The sequence below is a fragment of the Camelus bactrianus genome, chromosome 1 (assembly GCF_048773025.1).
Source record: "Camelus bactrianus isolate YW-2024 breed Bactrian camel chromosome 1, ASM4877302v1, whole genome shotgun sequence".
Taxonomy (NCBI): Eukaryota; Metazoa; Chordata; class Mammalia; order Artiodactyla; family Camelidae; genus Camelus; species Camelus bactrianus.
This window is the reverse complement of record NC_133539.1, coordinates 101,770,876-101,794,565: the sequence shown is the minus strand read 5'-3', so window position 1 is coordinate 101,794,565 and position 23,690 is coordinate 101,770,876. Positions and strand designations below refer to the sequence as shown.

Here is a 23,690-nt window from a genome sequence, read left to right as displayed (position 1 = left end):
TCAAGACATCTCCAGAAATAGGTAGGAAGTCTCGTATCATCAATCAAACGCGGTAGAGAAGGCACAACTGCCGCATCGTGATTGTCCATTAAGCTTTAGCCATAAAATAGATTATTCAATGTGACCAGGCAGCCTTGAATACTATCAGGTATTTTTGTTTTATCTTAAACATTTCTTCCCTTGTTCCCTTTCTACCAGGCCTTCAGGCTGCTTTATGCTTTTCGAAAATGTCACATTGGAATAGAAATAAGAATTCACCATCAGGGACATGACATCCTGAGTAAAACAGGCCTGCTTTTTCTGACCTAGTTATGAATAAACGATGCTGTCATTGTGGTACTTAATTCATTAAAAAGAACATGCTTCCCCCCCCCCCCAAAATAAGTAGAATTTACCTTAGAAAAATATGAAATGGTAGTCATAAGTAGTGAAGTCTGTTAATTTTCAGAGACAAGAGTAAGAAGCTTTCAAGTGTCTCTGGCATCTAAGTAGATTTAATTGTGAATTCACATGTCAAAATCGAAGAAAAAAGGTTAAGGGAGACTTTCCAAACTAGTGATATGTGAAACATTTAAAAATGTGTTTGCATTCCAATTTTTACCCAGTCTTATTGCAACCCTTAAAATCTACATTTGTTTCTAATTTATATTGTTATAATCCTTCAAAATGCATTTTGTCAGCACCTTTTCATTTAAGGTTTAAATTCACTTTAAGAAAGACAAGTGCAAAGTACTGTGTGTTTAAAATTAATTTTCAGTTAACTTTTCAAAGTGTTGCTTCAAGATCTTTTTGATGTTTGGGAAAGCTCAAGAGACTTTTTTGGTGAGATTTTACAATATTTAGCATGGAACATAAAGTTGTGTTTTGTGATGAATAAATAAAATAAAGCTTTAAAAGATTTAGATGATTTTAAAACTTAGGCATCTTAACAAGTTCTACATTTCGCCAAATATATTTTCCCATTTTGCTTATCACTTTCATAAGTATTTCTTCTGGTGGTTAATTATTCAGCAAACAGATTAGGATAAACTTATGCTTCAGTACCAGGCAGAGAATCTCAGTGGCTTAACACTTAGAATTTATTTCTTCTTGTGTAAAGACAGCTGTAGGTCAAGAAACTCACCAGCAGCCTGCCTTTCAGGTGGTACCTTAGTCATTCAGCCTTCTTTGACCTAGGGCTTAGGACTCAGCCATCTCAGCTTTTGAGGTCCACGCTTCCTATAAATGAGAAGAAATCTCACACCTGCTCTTCAATACTTGGCTAACCTCCACTCACAGCACGTTGACCAAAACGAGTCACATGGCACTACCTAAATGCAAGAGGTGACAGAAGGTGGGGGGTACATGGAATATTTGGTCTTCAGTGCTATCTGTGCTGCAAAAGACAGCTCTGAATTTGAGTTTGAGAGATAGAAGGGACTTGTAGGAGGATAGCTCCCTAATTTTACAAGTAATAAAGGTGAAGCTGGAAGCTAGATCAGCTCCCACCACTACTTGCCTTAGGTAGTGTCTTCACAGTGCTTTCTTTACTATACTGAGAAGACCATTCAAATAAACTAGTTATAATGCTATTTTACCTTATCTTGCCGTTCTTGAAAGTTATTCTTAGACATTTTGAACTTGGGCTCACAATGAGATGACTGTTATGCCATCTGGTTCAATAGTTATATTGAGGATGGTTACAGGATATACTGTAAGAGAGCAGCACCTTGGAATACAGGAGGATTCTCATACAGAAGTGAACTATGCTGGACCTATGTGGTAAGCTTTAAATCCTGCTCTTGAGTCGAAGTAGATAGGGAATCTGGATTTTATTGCATCTTAAATATTTCCTACACATGGCCGGATCTTTTCCCTGAGCTTTGAAGTCTTCAACTCTAGGATAAACCAAAGTGAACTGACTTTTCAAAACCAATGGAGACATCAGCTCTACTTTGTAGCTAAGGAATTGAAAACCAAAACAGAACTAGACATTTCACTAACTGATAGTAATGTCTGAGGAACAAAGTACATTTCATTAATATAAATACAAATACAAAACTTTAAGCTCAATTTCTATACTTATTTCATTGGAGATTAGTAACAGTTTTCTGACCAGCAACAATTCATGGACCATAGTTTTAGTACCACTTAAATGGAGGAGATTATACAGTGGCAAGTGTAGAACTGAGAGCTAACATAACCAGCTGCCTCTGTCACATTCCACAGTAAAAATCTGGAGTAATTAATACAGGTTTCCCCTGCTATCCGAAAGTAGAGCATGCCTATGAAAACTTTCATAAGCCTAAATGGCATAAAGTGAGGAAGGAAATATCTTAGGGGCCCATCTTGCTAACAGATGCACAAAACTGAAATAAAGCACAGATGCTCTCAGGCACAGTTCAAAGTTACGGAGTCTTTACTGGGATGCTGGGCGACATTCCCCGGAAAGGAGCTGGGTGGTACCACTCTCACTGGTCTGGGTGCGAGTGGCCTCTTTTGAGAGCTTGCTGCAAAACACACACTGAGCGCTGTTTTTCCTTCTTATCTTTTTTTCCTAAAAGTAAAAATCCTCTTCAGATTTCTTTTGGTTAGCGAAAACTGGTACTAGTGTGGGTCTTTCATAAAAGTGAAGAGGGCCTAAAGCAAACTTTTGAAAAGCAGGGAGTACCTGTATTTTGACCTTGAATATGTACTTGTATGTTATTTCTCATTTGATGATACATCCTTTGATGTATATGCTGCTAGGCAGAACCCTAGAGAGGAGAGCAAAATATGTATGTACACTAACCTTTGGGAGTAGTTATCATTGTATATATTTAATGAATGAGAAAATCCAGGTTTCCTTCATGAGTGTCCTTGATACAAGTGCTCATGTTTTCATCGATTTAAATGACTTTGCTTGAGTTTAAGCTACATAAATTTGTTTCCAATTGCTGCTGTAACAAATTACCACAAAGGTAGTGGCTTAAAACCATACAGACTTCTTACCCTAAAGTTCTAGAGGCCAGATGTTCAAAACCAGTTTCAGGTGACTGAAATCAAGATATGGCAGGTCTTCTTCTCTCCTGGAAGCTCTAGGGGAAAATTCATGTCATTGCCTTTTCTAGCTTCTGGAAGCTGACCACATTCCTTGTCTGGCAGCCCTGTCCTCCATCTTCAAAGCCAGCAATGTGACATCTTTCAGTCTCTCTTATGCTTAGCCTCCTGCCTCCCTCTTAGAAGGACCCTTGTGATTACACTGTCTTCACCCGGACAATCCAGGATAACCTCCCCATCTCAAAATCCTTAACTTAATCACTTCTGCAAAGTCTATTTTGCCATAGAAGATAACATATTCACAGGTTCCAGGAATTAGGATGTTAGTATCTTTGGGGGGCATTTTTCGGTCTCCTACACAAGAATATTTCATTTAATATGTGTATTTCAGCAATAGATTCTAGGTTGTTCTACTGTGTTTTTTTGGGAAACACATTTATTTCTATTTTTGGATGTTAAAACGATACAGAATAACACACACAAAAAATTAATCCACATTTTTAATAAGAAAAGTGGACTTGGCACACACTCCCTACAGCCATAAAACAGAAAGAGATAACATATTATCTCATAATGGAAAAGAGACAGAACAGAGCCTTACCAGTACAACATACAAAAATCATGCTTGACCACATTTGGCAATGTAGATTTCCATTGCCTTGAAGAAGATTAAAACTGAAGCTCGGCAGGACTGAGTAACTTATCTTCATTCCCTCTTCTATCCACATGGAAAGAAAGTTTACTCCAGCCACATTTATGGGGGGAAAAGTGGACTGCTTAATTTGACAAAACTGTATGTGTCATCTGAGGAGGAAAAAAAAATGGCTTTCTAATGAGAATGTGATGGTGTGGACACATCCATTTCCTCACCACTACATGAAATTTAAGAGAAGGAAAGTGGGTGTCCTGAGAGTTCCACTGAGAAATGGAGACAGTGTATGGCCTGACTTGAATAATGGCACTGTACATCCTGGTGGACTCTACACCTTTACTTATACTTTTACACGGTACTTTCTCACCTTCCAACATTATAGACTCATTGAATCTATGCACAATCCCCTGCCAATTCCATGCTCCCCCTTGACTTGACTTTCTGCTCCTCTCCACAAGGACTGCCTGTACCTCTGCACTAACTGAATTCTTCCCGCCCTACACTTCCCTCAAGTCTACTCCAGCCTGTGCTTGTCTTAAGACATAAGTTGGATTACATCACTCTGCTCAGAACCTTAATGGTTTTCTGCCATATTTAGGAAAATACCCCAAATCCTAAACAGAGCCTCCCATGCTGACTGGCCTTCCCTTCCAGTCACCTGTTCTCCCCAGCTCACTACACAGTGATCACACAGGTCTACTTTGAGGTCCTCCATTGAGCCAAGCACTTTCCTACCTCAGAACCTTCAAACACTTGGTTCTCTCTGCCTGGGACATTCTTCAGCTCACTATGACTGGTCAACTCCTTTTATCCCAAACAAAGTTAGGTTCCCCAGTCATAGAACCTCCTTCATAGAACCTCCAACTTTCCTTCTGAACGTCTCACCAGTTTCCGATTACACAGAGACACGTGTAAGTCATGTAGTGGTGAGGAGTGTGGGCTCTGCTCCACCTCCTACTCGCTGTGACTTCATGCATGTCACTAGTTCGCTGTAGAAGTAATACGTGTATTAATAGGGCTTTTCATGAGGATTAAATGAGTTTACATCTAAAGTTTTGATAGGGAAAATTTCAAGTTTACATATTACAAGTATAATTAAGAATTATCACTTCTGCTTGGAAAAGGGGGGTATTTTAATTAGACGATCAAAGCACATCAGCCTTGGAGATAGTTATTAAAAGGACGAGATTGCTCTTGCCTTTCAATGTGAGTCTAAAGTCATGTAAGAGCCTAGGTTTGGGCACTGTCATATCTGGTGTCAAATCATCACCTTTGCTTAGAGGTGTTATGCCCATGGTTAAGCATGCATTCTCTAGACAGTGACTGCCTGGTCCAGACTTGACTCAGGAATTTCTGCTGCTTCCTGGCTGTGTGGACTTGAGATAGTTGCTTATCCTCTCTGAACCTCAGTTCTTTTATGTGTAAAATAAGAGTAATGCTTTTAAAGATTTTTGTGAACATTAATGAGAGGATTCACATAAATTATTTGGACTTTTTAGTAAGTACTCCATAAATATTAGTAATTATTACAAATTGACAAAGATTTACCTTGACTAAGATTGCTACCTTGACTAATATTTCTTAACTCAGAGTCTCAGTTTTCTTATCTAAATTAGGAATCTTTTCAATTTACAGATAATTACCTTGCTCCTGCCACTGGATTGCAAAGTACCTGTGGATACAAAAGAGAATAAAACTCAGGGAGTTAATAGCATCTTACCTGTAATATTTGTGTGAAAACTTAATGAGATAATGTATAATTGAAGTATTCCTTATGCTTCCCGGCATACTTTATTCATTAAACAAATGTTAATTTCTTTCCTTTCCCCTTTTTAGTTGGTGGAAGTGTCTTCTTTCTCTTTTCCATAAAGTCTTAATGGAGTCGCTTTTAATAATTTAATAGGGTTGGCCAGTGGAATAAATTATTTGCTTTCCTTTCACTTTAATCCAACTGGTATGTGTTGATGAGATATGATTTATTAGATGAATTCCATACATCATGCTACATTATTTTGAATTAGGTCTGTGTGACAGAAAAGAATAGGATAAAACCCCACAGAAATATCTTGTTCTTATAGAGTGTCATAGCCATGTGTGTGCTTATTCTCCAGTTTGGGGTTGCCTTAAGGACCTGTAATGCCCGAGAACCGCTTTTGGCATTTCAGTTATTGCTGACCGTACAGCTGCTCAATAGGGACTGACAGATAATAACCATAGATTGAAAGGCAATATCTAGGAAACGTTTAAGTGAAGAACCTCATAAGTAATAAAAAGGGACTATGTTTTGGCTCATTGTTCCCTAACCCTTGCTGCCACCCTTCCACCCCCTGTCCTTTAAAAGGGACTGAGGATTAATTCAGGTAGGAGTGCCTTGATCATGGGGCCTAAGTCCCTGAAGACTAGGAACTGCAACAGAAACAGCAAATCAGAGACACATGCTGGGGCCATAGAGAGAGAAAAACAGAACCCCTGCCAGAGAGATTAGATCCAAATATGCCGGAGATGGGGCACCCTGAGCAGGTGTGCACTGGTATGAAAATACCTGGTGTTTATGACCAGTGTCTATTCTGGTAGGTTGAGGCTCATACTGCGTCAAATGTTAAAAATATTGAATAGTTACTTAAAACTTATGCATTCCTAGGGAGAGCATAATGCAGAGAGCTAACTATCAAACTGAGAAAGGAATTAGGAGGAAGGAAGCAGGACTGAGTGACAATGGCATTTGAACTAACAGATTAGAATCAGGGACACCAGAATTGGTAAAAATTAATCTAGAAGCAAATCAAAAAAGAAGACCTCACACGGTGGCTTTGAGTATCAGGTATCATTTGAAACTTCTCTTTTGGGTCCTGTATGGCTACTTACTAGGTGGTTGACGTCACTCAAAGTAGGGGGACAAAGTACTAGTAATATAGCTGTAGCTAACTTATACTTAATTGTGAATGTTTGTGGCATTTAGAGAATTATTTCCTAGGTCATTTCCACCATTTACAAAAATATTTCAAACTGATCCTATTAACTTGAAATGAAAATAATTCTACAATTTGCATTAATGCTTTAGGAAAGGTTGTATTACAATACAGAGGTTTCTCTTATTTGGAGCAGTGATTGGACTGCATTCCCTAAATTGCATAAGCTTCCTGATCTTGTACTGAATTTCTAGAATACATTTAGCTCATTTCATCATTTTTTATTTTTTGATCTGATATCCTGACGCCTCCCAGGTAAGATAAATGGGTTTGTGTGGAGTTAGATGATGATGATGGTTTCAAATTTCAATCATTTTGAAAAGTTCTGGACTTCTGTTTTACAAATGAATGCTAGCATTTTAAAATGCACTTAACTGCAAAAATATTTTTAAGTTGAATTATCTGGAGCAATTCCAATTATGCTGTATGCATTGCTGAATGACTTTCTTCTGAGAGACTAGAAACTGTATAAGAAATTAAAGAAGTGGGGGGAAAGGAGAAGAAAGATTAGGAACCAAAACAGAAGAAGCAGCTTTTACTACTGCAGATAACTTCTAAAATGTGTAAAATATGCCACCTCTCAGTGCAATCCATATACCTGATACTTACAAAAATTAATATAGTGATACGCTTTTAATTGACATATTCCCTTTGCAAAAGTCAATTGCTACAGTTAAGGAAGCTCCAAATGCATTTGAAAGTAGTGACAGTAATCTGTGGTAGCCACTCTTAGATTTATAGGACGGGTTGTCTAAACTATTCCATGGTTTTGTGCCTCCGAGTTCTCTCAGTATTATTTTAGTCTCATTTACGTTTTAGAGACCTGTTACTCATAATATTTAGTAATTGTGCATAATTGATGAGAAATATGTACAGGTAGTCAGTCAGGCTGGAGGTATAAAAACCTCCCTTCCAAACGCCACCGTGGCCTCTATTGCACCTTGGCATTTGTTTTGCCTTGGGCCTCTTCCAGCAGTTAATACCACTGTACAAGTTAGCATTTTATAAGTTTTATTTTAAATATATATGATCTCGAATTATGGGTGAACTACAAAAGGATATCCCTCCCCTACCCACCGACCCCCAGCACAGGCCGTGAACGCCAAGGGTACTGAGTCTGCACGGGGGTTCACACGCCATGTGATGTCTCCGCAGATCCAGGGACACGGTGGAGGCGGCTGGCATCGCTGAGTGGGCGGGCTGAGTGTACCATCGCACTCAGAGCACGTGTGGGTCTTTTGTCCCACTCTTGGTGTGTTCTATATTTTCTCCAATTTTTAAAATAAATTTCTTCTATTTTGTGTTTTAGAAAAAAAGATATGATGGCAAATCCCCTCAAAAGTGAAGAAAAATCTTACTTCAGAAAGGAAGGCTGGAATAAAGGTGAGAGAACTAACCTCTAAGTTCAAGTTTTCTCACTGGGGTGTAAGTATAATTGTTTAGAACAGGGGAAAATATTTGAAGAAAATGCTCGGTCAATTCAATCGATGGGGTCATGAAAATGCATTGGCTGAGCGACGAGGTGGAAACATCTGTGACTGGATGCCTGGTCAGAAAATACTTATGCCCCAGAAGTTTAAAGTCTAAACCACGCGATGAATGTTAGCATAGGTGCTTGAATCAATAAAGGAATGATGTGATTACTTCCAGAAGAGAAATTGTTGGCCTCGCAGCAGTATTTCAAGAAAAACTTGAAGCAAGGCTATAGAGGTAGCCAAGACTTTTTCAGAAAATTTCGTTTAGGTCATTGAAAGGGAAGGCAAGTATTTGCAATTTATATTTCAAGCTGATGAAGCAGGGCTTTGGGGAAAGCCAGTTCCCTGCAAAATTACATTCTCACGGAAGGAAAAGTGTACTGCTGGTTACAGAGGGATGTGCAGACCTTCTTTATAGGAGCTGAGTGATGAGCGGGAAGGGCATGGAATCAAGAGAAGAGGGTCACCTTGAAGAGATGTCATTTTTATTCACTAATGTATCCCAAGTGCCTGGAACAGTACCCAACATGTAGCAGGTTCTCAGTATGTACTTGTTAAATAACGTATGAAGAAGCCTCAGCTAGTCTAGTTCATACTAAAAAAAATTGTAACATAGCTTTTCTAGTGTGTCAGGTGAATATATAGCATGTCTATAAAACAAACATTTGTTTCTATTTTTGTTCCATTGGCTGAGTTTGGAATGGCATTTCAGAAACCTAAGTTGACAACATGGCGTTAATGGGAAGAAAATGGGTCAACTCGTAATGGCTGGACACGCAGCTCTCCTTAGGAACCAGTTACATTTGTCTGTGGTCATTCAGCTTGCTCTTTTCTTTTTCCCCTCTCCTTTTTCCCAGGACCTTCCAAATAACTGTTTTTTTATTTTACTATTGTTTTCTATTTTTCTTCTCGGGTTTCTTTCCCTTTATGTACCTCAATTTGTTAGCTGAGACATACTGAACACACCTTATCCCCAATTCCACCAAAAAAAAAAAAAAAAAGCTACCCAAAATACAATGCCCCAATGATATTTAGAATGCAGTAATAGTCTTGGAGGTGGACTAGAATATCCTAATATGTGAAGCAATGTTATATATAATAAAACCCAGTGCCACCATCTCCAACACCTTTGAAAGTCACTGGATGGCACTTCAGACTCTCCAGGGATGTCCTATTTTATCTCCTCCTCTTTTTGTTAAACTTCTCTGCTCACAGTGGAATTGAAGGTACATTTTAAAAATTACTATTAAACATTTGTATTTTGGTTTCATTTAGTTTTATTATTGCGAATGTATGTGAATCTATTTTAAAATTGGAAAGCTGCAATAATTCAGCTACTTGCTTAAACACATTTTGTGTGATTGCCAAGAAACCTAACCATTTGTAGCATTGTTTCTAAGGGATAAATGGACTTTTGGATCATCTCTTGCTTATAAATAAGAGGCTGCCAATACACTTAATAAGAATGGGTTTGTACCAGGTGTTGCATAGGAAGCATTAGATAGAAAATTATAGACCAAATGATTTTTGCTGTGCTGAATTTCACAGGTAGAGAGATCTTGATTTGCTTCCTAAATCTGTCACTGTTATTCTCAGTTGATTTTAATTATAAAAAAAAAAATTTTGGCCCATTTTCTTGATTCCTAAAACTCGAGAACTTTGGAAATAACAGAGCTTGTAACTTTCTTTTCCCCAGGTTTATAGTTGTAGGCTACTGAAGGCTCTTTAAGCTTGGCACACATGTTATGTATTACCTTTCATTCCAAAGCAATATATATCCTTACTTGCTGAACTAAAACTGTGATTTTTATCTTCTTTGAAGGAAGAAATACATTTTAAATAAAGAAAAAAAATAACCAAATTTCAGATTTTCATCAGAAAATCACCAATATTAGCTTGGATTTGATGGTTCGATAAAAGAGAATATATATCTGAATTGCTTTACTTAAATTAACTTTTGTCCTTAAAATTTTTTCGTAAGCTTTAAACTGCCCAACTTTTGTGAACAAAGCAGAAGAGGACCTGGGCTTGAGAATGGAATAAATGTGTGAATATTGGATGCAAATTACCAGTCACTGTCCAGTGCTTGGAATTTTTATGTTTGCCGCTTTTCCGTTCACACAGATAATCAAGCCACTTCCAAGGCATAAAAATGACATAATTATTTTTAAATGATTAAGTTTAAAAATTTAATATGGTAACACGCAAAGCATGTCTTTCTTTTTGTCTCACTGAAACATACCAGGTCTGCCTTCTTTTCTTTTTCCTTCACCCATTTTCTTGAACAGAAGCAGAAAGAATAAAAGATCCTGGGTTTTGTGTGTTCTGTGTATTTATGTGCTAAGCAGTAGTCGACCGTGCAAACCATAGCAGGAACTTCCTTTTGGAAGGTCTTTCATCTCTGAAAGCAGCTTACTGTAGCCATCACGGTTAATTTTATTATTGGCACTCAGGCCTAAACCTCGTGAAACTGCAGCTGCAGAGCACCTTTGCATGTAATGACTATCCTGGGAATTCACAGTTCTGGGGTAAGTACTGCCTTCTCCCCTTTGATGACTCAGGGTGGTTTGATTTTTAAAGCACTGATAACACTGATGGTCAATGGACAGTTCACCATTTTATTTGTTTCTTTACTTCCCTGAAGTAGATCAAAGGGGATTTTACTGGCTTAGCAGTGATTCATGCTAATGACACCTGGGAAGCTGACCTGACCATAAGGTCACAGTGGTCAGGAACATGACAGGGTTGTCAAAAGCACACATGTTTTGAACTGCGTTCATAGAACAAGCACAACAGTCACTGTACCCTGGGCTGATCAGATCATTGGAGCCCTGGGTCAGATGGCAGGGCTCTATGTAAGGAAGGCACTGGCAAACTGCAGTGTCTTCAGAGGATGCTGAGGTACGAGAAGCATTTCTTTAGGAAGTTAATTTACAGTCCATAATGTGAAAGCTCTGAGAAATGGTGAGAGAAATTGTCTGTGCTCTTTCAAAACCATGCTTTGTCTGGTGAGTAATTTGGTTTTTGTGTTAGAGGCTGAATGTACCACTTCATACACTGATTCCTAAGAAGGCTGTAAGAATTGATATGCCCGATATTGTGACTTTCTTTATACCTAGAGGAGAAAAAAAAAAAAAAAACTTCACCCACCAAGTATTATCCTCAAGCAACATTTTGACACTGTCATAGCAAACATTCTCAAGTCCTGGAGGAACAGAAAGACTTTTTTCCCCCAAAGTATTAACCTTTACAAAATGAAAAGGCATTTGGATTTAATGACATGGAACTCTGCTATACACAAATCTCCATGAATGCCTAATGTCTAAGAGTTCAGTTCAGACTTGAGTGGTTAGGAGTGCTTGTATTGACCAAGAGAGAAAACTTTGACATTTTTCTGCTTTACAATTTACTGTTTATTTCATTTCTTGTCATTTTTTTCTTTTCCATTGTTTTCCATGATATATGCCAATTTTAAACCCTAAGGAATGGAGGAAGGTTAGAGATTTTAGATAATTGTGCTTTTTCTTTTCTTCAAGTTTTCTTATACCAAATCTTTGTCTTTGCTCATTTTTATCTAGATAAAACTTCACCTGTTATAGTGATATAGGGTGACTTGGTATATAGTATTCAGCATAGTTTCAATCATCTAAAAAGCATATTTTTCTTGAACATATTAAAGAATTTCATTCAGTATTTCAGAAATCTAATGGCTTCATTGGATAGTATGAAACTTGATGCTCTATTTCCTACTAATATGTAGGATCTTATTTCTAATAAGAACTTAGGAAAATAAGAAAACAAACCTGGGAAAGTATATGGTACTCTTAGATATATTCTAATTAATTGGTGTTTTCAGGTTGCAGATTGAATGTCATCTTTCTGTAAGTATGCCTTTAGTTAGTGGGAAAACTATTTAGTGTATTAATAAATTAGCTTCTGAAAGATGAGGTTGGCAAATATTTCAGTTTATTCAAAATATTTAGTGAAGCATCAAATTAACACTGGCCTGGTTTATAAAGGAAGCACCAGCAGGTGCAGAGTGAAATCATTTTGCCTAATAATGTTACTGAATGATATTTCTCTTGATTAAAGTTTATCATTTTATATTTGACAGTTTGAAACAAGTGGGCATGGATTTTTGCATTTCTTATTAACCCAATCCTGATGAAATGGATTGCCTTGTACTAGAATCTAACCTACCTGAAAAAAATACGTATGTAGTTGTGCATTATTGCGAGGAAGGCCATAGTAGCCAAAGAGAATGCTTATTCTCCCTCAATTTTCACAACTAAATAAGAAAAAAATAGTAATATATGCCATAGCGAATCACCAAGCAGAAAACATGTACCGTGATATGGGGGAATATACCTAACTCAATAAACTAATATAAAGAACAGCAATGACTTATGAATTTTATTAGACATTCGTTATAAATATTTATATCTGAATAACAAAAATGAAACTTATGTCTGGGAATCCAAATATAACATTTATTTACTGGTGTTAGAACACTGAAACAAATTTCAGTTAGAGAAATTAAAAAAGAAATATACTCACTCGTGTCTGTACATCCACAGCAATCAATAACAGGTTACTAATTTGTGTTTGCTGTGGTTTTAGGATCATATCGAGGTAATAGATTCACAAGCAGTGTGCTTCAGGGGGGTGGGGGAGGGGCTCTTTAGAGTGATTCTCATGATGGCTTTACCCTGGTGAAGTCCGTGTAGTTCAGGATCAGATCACTAGAGCATCTCCTGATGCTGGTTAATCAGTAATTGACTCCAGATTTATGTTAACAAACTCACAAGAAAACTGATCAGTGTACCAGGTTGCCTAGTAGTTAAATTAAAATGAGGCATACGATTGTCACAGAGACCAGAGGAATGAGTGTTGTCATAGGAAAGCCACATGGGAAACCAAATTAAAATTAGAATATTGCTTGGTAAGCAATGAGTCAGAGCAAGAAGAGCTTGTTGCATGATTAAAAGTGCCAGCGTATCATAACCCAATGCATCTGCTGCCATCATTAGGACTTGGCTGCCGTGGGAGCTTTATAGTTGAGTTTGATGTATCAATACCACTAACACTCTGCATGGTAGCCAGCTTGTGAACTGGGAGCCACTCTGCTTCCTAAAATGGTTTTTGCTACAATTTTATTACACCTCTTATGAGCTTATTTTATAAGATTAACTCTTAAAATCTTGGAGGGTCTGCCTCTCCTTAGCAGCACAACATAGTGAAAAGAACACAAATACTGGAGTCAGACCATTCTGTGTTTGAATCCTAGTTCTGCAGCTTGCTATCTCAATTGTTAACCTTTGCCAAAACCAAGTTTTCAGATTTGTAATGTGTGAGTGATAGTTATCTGTCTTCCAAGGATTATGTATCATCAGCGTCAGCTCAATCAACAGTGGCAAGCATTGCATGGGGCTTAAGTACACTGGGTTTAGAATCAAATGGACCTGCCTTCTGTCCCAGATCTACCATTACTTTCTTCTCTTAGCCTCATTTATTCATTTCTAAAATGTGGGAATCAAACTGCTGCCCCATGGAGTAGTGCTAGGATTAAATGAAATAAAAATAAAACATTTATTACAGTTTCTCTCAGTTAATGCATGCTCAATAAATGGTAGCTATCAATATAAAGTAATAACACTGTTACTATTCCTTTCATTGCTGAGAATAGCAACGCTATAGTGAATATATCTTGAGCCACAGTCAATTAGAAAATAATACTCAGTTTCTCATGATCCAAAGGAATCATCTTTGGTTTGGTTTGAAGAGTTTTCACTGTTCTTGTCAGTCATTCAATGCCGATAAGTTTAGGGTTGACTGGAAGTGGTTACCCTTGAAATTTATGGGGTCTTGTGAAGAGACTCAATCATCTCTCTTTGTCAAGCACAGCATCAGAACTGCCCTTGATTAATTGGAGCCTCCAGGGAGCCTAAGTCCTCACTGCCTGTAGCCTTCAGAATTGTCATTCTCACAACCACCACACTCACTTTGGATAAGGGAAGTGTCTACCTTATTTTCAGGTATGTTATTGTTTCTGGGATTGTTCAGAAAATGCTGATTTTCCCCCAGCAAGAATCTGACTGCATCTTCTTTGAAATAACCTGAAAACATTTCAAAGGAAAAATATTAGAAATTATATGTAGAGGAAAAGCTTTCAGCGAAGAGCAGGTCATGGTAGCCACTCTTTTAATAAAGCAAGAGATGAGATATTGATGGAAAGTTTGATGAGTTAGAACTTGTCTAAGTGACATGACCAAATTGATATAATTTGAAGATATGATGAACTATATACTGTATTGCCTAATCGTAACAAAAGTGAGACTTTTGCTGCAGGCAACTGTGAAAAACTAGAAAAATTAGAAAAATGTTGAAAGAATGAAGTATTTTCTAGCTCTGTCATGACACTAGAGGGTATATAAATGTATATTGTGGTTAAGTAGCGGATACCACAGAAGAGCAATAGAAAGTAACTATCAAGTGGCCACTGTGAAATTTGCCTAGAAAATAATTTTTCCAGGTGATTTCCAAGGTATAAGCTAGATTCCAACCTAGCATTAACGGATAAGTGTGTCTAAGAAGTCTTGCAGTTAGTAAAAACACTTGTGCATGAACTTCAAAAGTCTCATACACAACATGTCAGGCTAAAAGCCAGATTCTCCACTCCCCACCACAAACTTGCTTTTCCATAGTTTTCCCATCTCCGTGGCTCAAGCCATAAACCTTGGATTTATCTACGGCTCCTTTCATTGTCTCACGTCTCAGTCAGGAATCTCTTTTAGCTCTCCCTTCAGACTATATCCAGGACCCAACCACTTCTTGCTCTCTCCTCTGCTCCTGCACTGATGTGAGCCACCGTCACCTCCCACCTGGGTTATTGCCAGAGCCCCAGAGTCTCTCTGCTTCTGTCTTTGCCTCCTACAGTTCCTACTCCACACAGTAGTGAGTCTTCACACTTGGGGGGAGGGTATAGCTCAGTGATAGAGCACATGCTTAGCATGCATGAGGCCCCAGGTTCAATTCCCAGTACCTCCACTAAAAATAAATAAGTAAATAAACCTAATTACCTCCCCCGTAAAAAAAATTGAAAGTAAACTCTATGTCAGATCATGTCACTCTTCCATGAAGAACACCATGACGGCTCCTCATTGCATTCAAGCAAAAACCAAAGTCTTGAAAACTAGAAGTACCTCTGTGATTCGATTTTCTGTTACTTCTCTGCTTCACATCCTATTCCGTTTTTCTTGTTTACTCCAACCCAGAGAGACTGAGTGCCTTCCTGTTCTCCAATCTCCAGTCTGACTATTGTAGAATATTGCCACCCAAGAACAGCCTGCAGGAGCTAGATTTATAGCTATAGAATGCAAAGAGCCAGGATTCTGGAAAATGAAAAGAAAGACATACAAACCATGAATATTAATAGTCTGTTTGAATTTATATTAATGACAGAATTCTAGCCTGCTTTATGGAGAGTTTAGCTGGGATATTTGAAAGAGCTGTAATTTTAGAATATTTAAAAGGAAATATGTTTAAAACAAAGAAATATGCTTATAAAAACATTTTGATAAATATTTCTGCTGGAGTGAAATATAACTATTATTAGAAATATTTAGAAAATGGATAGATTCATAAAACCTCAAAGATGAATATCTAACTTTGTGAATGTGACACTATGTAGACTATTCGCTCTAGTCTCCAAATTGTTCATTAGAACCATATTCTTGATAGATGGACCATTATGTAAATTCAGTTTTATACTTTATGAGCTCAGGTGTTACTTTCATATAATTTAAATATAATAATGAACATGCATGTAAAGATGTTTTTGTAATTTGATGTGATTTTTCTTTCATTTTTAACAAAGATGAAATCAGCTAAACTATACTAGTTATTTTATATGCATAATGCTCATTGTATATACCTAACAGGATATACCATTAGGAAGAGAGTAATGGTTACCTGAAATCCCAACCAACAGAACATTTTGGTGACTTTTCTGTCAAATTTATGTGCAAACTTGCAGACATCTACCTGCTGATACATACACATATACCTGGAAATTTACACATACATGATCATCTCAGAAATAACTGCTTTTATCATCTCACTTTTGCTTATTTTATTTTATTTATGTAGTAAATCCTTCCTTTTCTTATTCAAAATTCTCCTCATGCCACCTAAACAATATGAATAATCTAGTATATATTCTTCCATACTCCTCTGTATATTTATTTAAACATTTAATCTCAAAACACACAGTCATATGCAGACATTTTTGTCATTATAAAAAATAAAGTTGTGCTACTTCTTTCTTTAGCTTTTGAAAGTTAACACATGCATATTTAAAATCTTTCCAAGTGAGCCAGTGGAGCCTCATTTTTTTATTTTTAAAATTCTGAATAATATTTTATAGTATAAATATAATATAATTTTTCACCAAAGCCTCTATTATTCTGTATAGTTTTTGCTCCCAGCTTCTTCCCTGCCTCCATAAACAATTCCACAATAAACATTCTAATACATATTCTGTTCTTCATGTTTTGTTGCTTTTATTTCTATAAGAGAGATTCACAAAATTGTGATTGCTGGCTTTGGGCTTATCCTCTAGATTGTGGTAGCACGTAGACCGCTGAGAGAAAAAAAATTGCAACGTAAATCTTCTATATCCTTCCAAGATATTTTTTATCCATCACAGTGAAAAGAAAGATATTTGAAGCTATGCAAGAGTTCTGAAAATAGATCACCAAGCACCACCTGTATGTACAGTACTAGAGAAAAGACTCTACAAGACAAATGAATCAAGACATGGACCTCTGATAGCAGAAGATGAAGTGGAAAGGAAACGGTGGTGAGCAATGAATCTTGCAATCTGTATAGTTAATTCTAAGTGGAAAATGATAAAGTGACTGTGCATGTGGAAGTTGAGATAAATAAAGCTTGAAACAGAAGAGAGATACTGCAAGGGGAAAAACTGAAACTGAAGTCCTCAGTTATCAGCAAAAGCTGGGACAGGAAGGAGGGTGGGGAACATGCATTCTATGGATTTCATTTTATTGGCAGTAGTCTGAGTGGCAAGGAAATAGCCTTCCGATGGTGGAAATACATGAATTTGGGGAAAAGAAAGATAACTACACATGAAGAACATCCAAATGAACAAGGGGTAAAACATTATAAGTATCTACAAAGAAAAGGAAAAAAATGAAATAATAAAGTAAAATGAATTGCATAAATTAAATAGGATGAAGATGGTAAAATCAAATATTTCAATGCTTACACTAAATGTGAACATGCTGAATGATTTGTTTAGAAGACAGGAACAATAAGGTTAGGGTAAAACCTCATAGCTACTTGCAATTTATAGGAAGCATTCTTCAAATGACATGTTGAAAGAGATTGAAAATGAAGATCTGGTCAAAGAGAGACCAGGCCAAGGCACAAAAAGGAAGTAGCAATATTATTACCACAAAAGATGGAACTTTAGGTTAGTGGCAACGACAATACTGAGGAGTAGAATTTAATGAAATGTCCAAATTAAAAGAAAATATTACAATAAAAAAATTTCTGTTCATGAAACTACATAGCAGCTCAATTGAGTCAAAGCAAAAACTGTTAGTAATGCAAGACTTAAAAAATTAAATTAAATTAATTATATATCTTTCAGGATTAGGCTGATGTCAAAAGCAAAAAATAGATTAAAACATACAGCAACTAAATAATATATTCAACACATTTAATTATAAATATATACATATGTAATATTATATAAGTTAAAATGCAAACATGTTTATATACTCCAAATAAAGGATGTTACATATATCTAATATGTAATCTAATTTATCTATCTATATATAACCACAATTAAGAGATAAAATGCATTATTAAAAATTGACCCTTTTTAAAACAAAAACAGAGGAAACCTTACATAATTTAAACTTAACAAAGACATAAATAATATTCAGTCATAGAGGAAATAAAATTAAACTAGCAAGCAATATAAAAAGTAATGTAAATGAGAAGACTTCAAATCGAAATATACGAAACAAAGTTTTTGTTTGCATTTATAGCCTTAAGTGTACACAAAAAATGAGAAAACCCACAGGAAAATGTGAGAAAATGGACTTCTAACTGATCATAAAAAATGACAAAAAGAACAACAAAAAGTGCAGTAACAGGAAAGAAGGGATTGATCAAAATAAAAGCTCAAAATAATGAAAAAATAAAGAAACCTCAAAGTTTATCTTTTATAGATACAGCAAAATGTTTAAAGTTTTTTACTGTAATAAATATAAAAATTATTTACCTATGCAGGTCTTTCTGTTGTGCTTAAATAGTATGTGTTTATACAGATATACATACTATATTTCCTGACATCTAAGATATCAAATGTAAAAAACACCATTATTTTATGAACCACTAAGAAAGAAAACCTTCAGTTAAACTCTGATTTGCCATCTAGTGTAAGACTTATACTAAAATAAGTATGCCTTAGAATGGGTGTGTGTGTGTGTGTGTGTTTATGTCCCCTGCATGAGTGGGAATATACTCTGTGCATCACTTTGTAACTCTCCTTTTTCATTTATTATAGTGGTAGATAGTCCTATTTCATTCTTTTGTTTTACCGCTACTTATCATTGTAAAATATGGGTGTATTTATTAATTAATTGTCACTTAAGGTGTTTCGTATTGTCTGTTGTTACAGATAATTCTCCTACGATAATACTCCTAAACAGATTGTGATACATAGATGCAGTTGAGGTTGGATAGTAAGGCATGGAATTACTAAGCTAAAGAGCAGGCTCACTGAAAATGTAAGTATATATTGCTAAATTGTTGTGTTAAAATGCTGTATTTATTTATATTTTCACAAGGGGTGTTTTGGAATAATCATTTCTTCACTTCATTTTATTTGATATTTAAATATTTGCCAGTCCAAAGGGTGGAAATAGTATCTCATTATTGGTTTAATTTGCATTTTTTTATATTACAAGTAATCATTTTACATATATGTATTAGTCATTTGTGTTTTGCCATCTGCTAGATGCCTTTGAATTTATCCTTTTTTCATTTTCCTATTGAGATTTTACCTTTTCTGTTTAATTTGTAGTAATAATTTAAAATAACCTGATTATTAATATTTTTATAGTATTTTACATCCTGCAAATATTTTCTCCTAATCTGTCATTTGAATTTTAACTTTCTTAATAAAGCAATTTTTTTGGTTGTTCAGAAGTTTTTAACATTTAAAGAACCAAACTTACAATTGCTTTACTTATTGATTCTTAATTAGATCTTTTTTAAAGAAGTTCTTTCCTACCTCATGATTATTATTATTTCTTAAAAACTTTATCTTGTCCTCTGATAATTTATCACTCCTTTAATGCAACTGGAAATTTTGTTGTATGTTTTTACCCATTTTCCTTTTCATAGAGAGGAAACGTGTATGTATACAAAAACAAAGATAATTAGAAAAAAAATCAATATGGATGGCAATTTAAAAAATCAGTATGGATTATCCTGACAATCATAAATTGTCCAAGTGTCCTGATTATTTAAAGGATTTTATTTGGCTCAAAAAAATTTCTTTTGAGCGTTACTTCAAATAGTTGAGAAACAATCAATTACATTTAAGATTTCAAGGAATAGATCAAAGCTAACTGATCAGTTTTGACTGCCATTATTAACACTACTAATTGATAGAATCAAGAATAGAATATCAAAAAAGGAAAAAATTAATGTGAGACTTTAACCAAGTCATCAAGGTTAACAGTGATAAGTCACATTGATAGGATGGAACTTTGACATTGTGTGATAGAAATGGCACTTGACCCCTGGGATCTTCCTACTCAAAGTCCATAACCCTTGTCTGATTGTGAAAAAAAAAAATCAGACAAATCCTAGTTGAAGAACATTATGCAAAATATCTGACTAGTACTTCTTCAAAACTGTCAAGGTCATCAAAACAAAGAAAAGTCTGAAAAGCTGTCACAGTCAAGAGGAGCCTAAAAAGACATGAAGACTGAATGTAATGTAGCGTCTTGGATAGGATCCCAGGGGGATAAAAAGGACAGTAGGTTTAAAAAAAACAACTATAGACACACCTACACTCAATTAATTTGACAAAGGAGGCAAGAATATACAATGGAGAAAAAATATATCCTCTTCAGCAAGTGGTGTTGGGAAAGCTGGACAGCCACATGTAAATCAATGAAGTTAGAACACTCCCTCACATCACAAAGTAAATGACAACAACAAAAATTCTCAAAAATAAACTCAAAAACACCAAAAAAAAAAAAAATGACCTAAAGACTTAAATATAAGACAAGACACTATAAACCTCCTAGAAAAAAACATAAGCAAAACATTCTCTAACATAATTCTCAGCAATGTTCTCCTAGGACAATCTACCCAAGCAATAAAAATAAAAGTAAAATAAACAAATGGATCTAATTAAACTTACAAGCTTTTGCACAGCAAAAGAAACTATAAACAAAATAAAAAACACCTACAGAATAGGAGAAAATATTTGCAAATAATGAGACTGACCAGGGCTTAATTTCCAGAATATATAAATAGCTCATACAACTCAATAACACAAAAAAAACCAACAGCCCTATCAAAAATGGGCAGAAGACCTAAACAAACATTTCTCCAGTGAAGACATACACATGGCCAATAGGCACATGAAAAAATGTTCAGCATAGCTAATTATCAGAGAAATGCAAATCAATACTATAATGAGGTATCACTTTACACCAGTTAGAATGGCCATGATTAAAAAATCCACAAACGATAAATGCTAGAGAGGGTGTGGAGAAAAGGGAACCCTCCTACACTGTTAGTGGGAATTTGGTGCAGCCAAATTGGAAAACAGTATAGGGATTCCTTAAAAAAAACTAAAAATAGACTTCCCATATGATCCAGTAATCCCTCTCCTGGGCATATATCTAGAAAAAACTCTAATTCAAAAAGACACCTGCACCTCAATGTTCACTATATAGAATAGCCAAGGCATGGAAGCAACCTAAATGTCCATCAACAGATGACTGGATAAAGAAGTTGTGTTATATTTAGAAAATGAAATACTACTCAGCCATAAAAAAGTGCCATTTGCAGCAACATGGATGAACCTGGAGATTGTCATACTAAGTGAAGTAAGCCAGAACAAGGAAGAAAAAATACCATATGATAGCACTTAATTGTGGAATATTTTAAAAAATGACACAAATAACTTATTTACAAAACAGAAAGAGACTCACAGACATAGTAAACAAACTAATGGTTACCAGCGGGGAAAGGTTGGGGGAGGGATAAATTGGGAGTTCGGGATTTGCAGATACTAACAACTATATATAAAATAGATAGACAACAAGGTCCTACTGTATAGCACAGGGAACTATACTCATATCTTGTAATAGCCTGTAATGAAAAAGAATATGAAAAGGAATATATGCATATGTAAAACTGAATCACTAAGCTATACACCAGAAATGAACACACTATAAACCAACTATATTTCAATAAAAAAAAAAACTATAGAAATTTGAGTAAAGTATGTATTTTGTTAACAATATAGTATTGAAATTTATTTGTTCATTAATTTTAGTTTGTTGATATAATATAATGCAATGTAATATAGTGTAGGGGAAACTGGGTACAATATCTTAAATTTTTTCTGTAAATTTAAAACTGTTCTAAAATAAAATTTTATTTAAAAAACAACGTAAGATTAGTGTATGGAATCGGTTCATGTTAAGATAAGTCATGTGAAGGGAAACTTCGACTTCTATTTAATATCACCAGTTTCCTGTGGGGACAGTGGGCATGTGGTTGAGTGAACACGTGACAGCAGAATTATTTGCATTTCAATATAAAAGCAAGTTTATATTGAATCCTGTTTCCAGTGGAAGTAAGAAGGAAAATGTTAGTTTTTTGAGCAAATTAAGTAAAATAATTAACTGCTCCTGTTTTGAAATCAGGATGAAGTTGCTTTTCCCCCCTGCCTCTAACTAAATAAAAAGTACTGAAAGAAAACAGAGTAATGTTTAAGAGCTAACACTGAGGCAAGAATGATCGTCTTTAAAAAAAGACCCAAACTTAGAAGCTGTTTTTTACCTGCTACTCTGATTGATGACATGGATTCCTCAAGGAACATGATAGATTTAATATAGTTTATTCAGGTATTAGGAAAACAATTTTCAGTGACACAGCATTTTAAAAGTGAGTATTCAATACCACTATATAATCATTTTCTGGTGTGTGTTTCAAACCCAGTGCTCTGGAGATTGTGCGCCAGGCTGTGTGCTGTCCTGATGGATGTGAACAATGTGAGCATTTTTTTGGTGTGTGTCAGAGAAACTATAATTCAGTTACCAACTGGACAACTGAAGGAGGATTATAGCTGACATCTTATGACTTATCCACAATAAGTATATTCATCTTGCACAAATTTTCTTATAAAATGAGAATTAGGAGAACTGAAGTGAAAATCTTCAGACAATATGAAGATGCTGTAACATACATTTAAGTTAATGCATTTTTGAATTTCTTTTTGAAATAGACTTTTCCCAGTAGTAGACAGGGACTTGAAGATCAACTGCAGCCCTTTTGAGAAATAACTGTGCTCTTTGCTACTTTCAGCAGACACATCTACCAAAATTAAAACATTGGCAATAATATTTGCATTTTGCTTTTATCTAATGGAATTTATTTAGATGTAAGAAGAATGTGGTCATGTAGACAAGGGAATATGAATGCTGATACACATTGCTCTTGGCTACACAAAATAAGCCACTTAGTATTACTACTGATAACTGTATTCTGTAGACTCTGTTGCTCTCTTCACAGAGTTCAGGTTTATTTCCCTACTTAGTTATCACCTAATGAAACACTCTAGAATTTTTCTTTCTTTCTTCCTTTCTTTCTTTTTCTTTCTTCCTTCCTTCCTTCCTTCCTTCCTTCCTTCCTTCCTTCCTTCCTTCCTTCCTTCCTTCCTTCCTTCCTTTCTTTCTTTCTTTCTTTCTTTCTTTCTTTCTTTCTTTCTTTCTTTCTTTCTTTCTCTCTCTCTCTCTCTCCTCCCTCCCTTCCTTCCCTCCTTTCCTTCTTTCCTTCCTTAATTTGTTTATTTATCAGGTCCTTTCTTGTTTAGAACTATTTTCAAATAAACATTTATTTTAATTTCTTTTTAAAACATGCCAGATCCTTGTCCCTGTATCTTTTGAAGTTCATTCGTCTCTATTTTGTATTTTTCACCACTTGGAAAATGCAGTGACATCTCTGTTTTTGTATTCCACAAGACATTTCATACAACTATTTACACTTGTGACACCCTTTGTTTCTATAATCATGGCACCTTACTTTGTTTTTCTCCAGGTATAATTTATTTTAACAGTTAAAACTTTGGCACATAGCTCTAATTGTGTGTGGAAATAAACTCATTTCCTTTTTTGTTCACAGGTACATAAATTCACATGATGGGCCTATCTCATTTTAGGACTAATGAGCTTCATTACTCAGGATACTTTATTATCTTCATATCCAGTATCTACACTAAAATTTTATTGTGAA

The 23,690-nt window shown here is 35.5% G+C and overlaps 1 long non-coding RNA gene across 1 annotated transcript in view; it reads left to right on the top strand.

Annotated features, from left to right (window-relative positions):
* LOC123616080 (uncharacterized) overlaps positions 1–23,690 on the top strand; it is a 233,646-nt gene that overhangs the window by 150,355 nt on the left and 59,601 nt on the right. Inside the window, exons 2-4 of the long non-coding RNA XR_006723936.2 lie at positions 7,949–14,149; positions 16,822–16,974; positions 18,826–18,934. This is a non-coding gene — a long non-coding RNA (uncharacterized LOC123616080). The remainder of the gene's footprint in view (positions 1–7,948; positions 14,150–16,821; positions 16,975–18,825; positions 18,935–23,690) is intronic.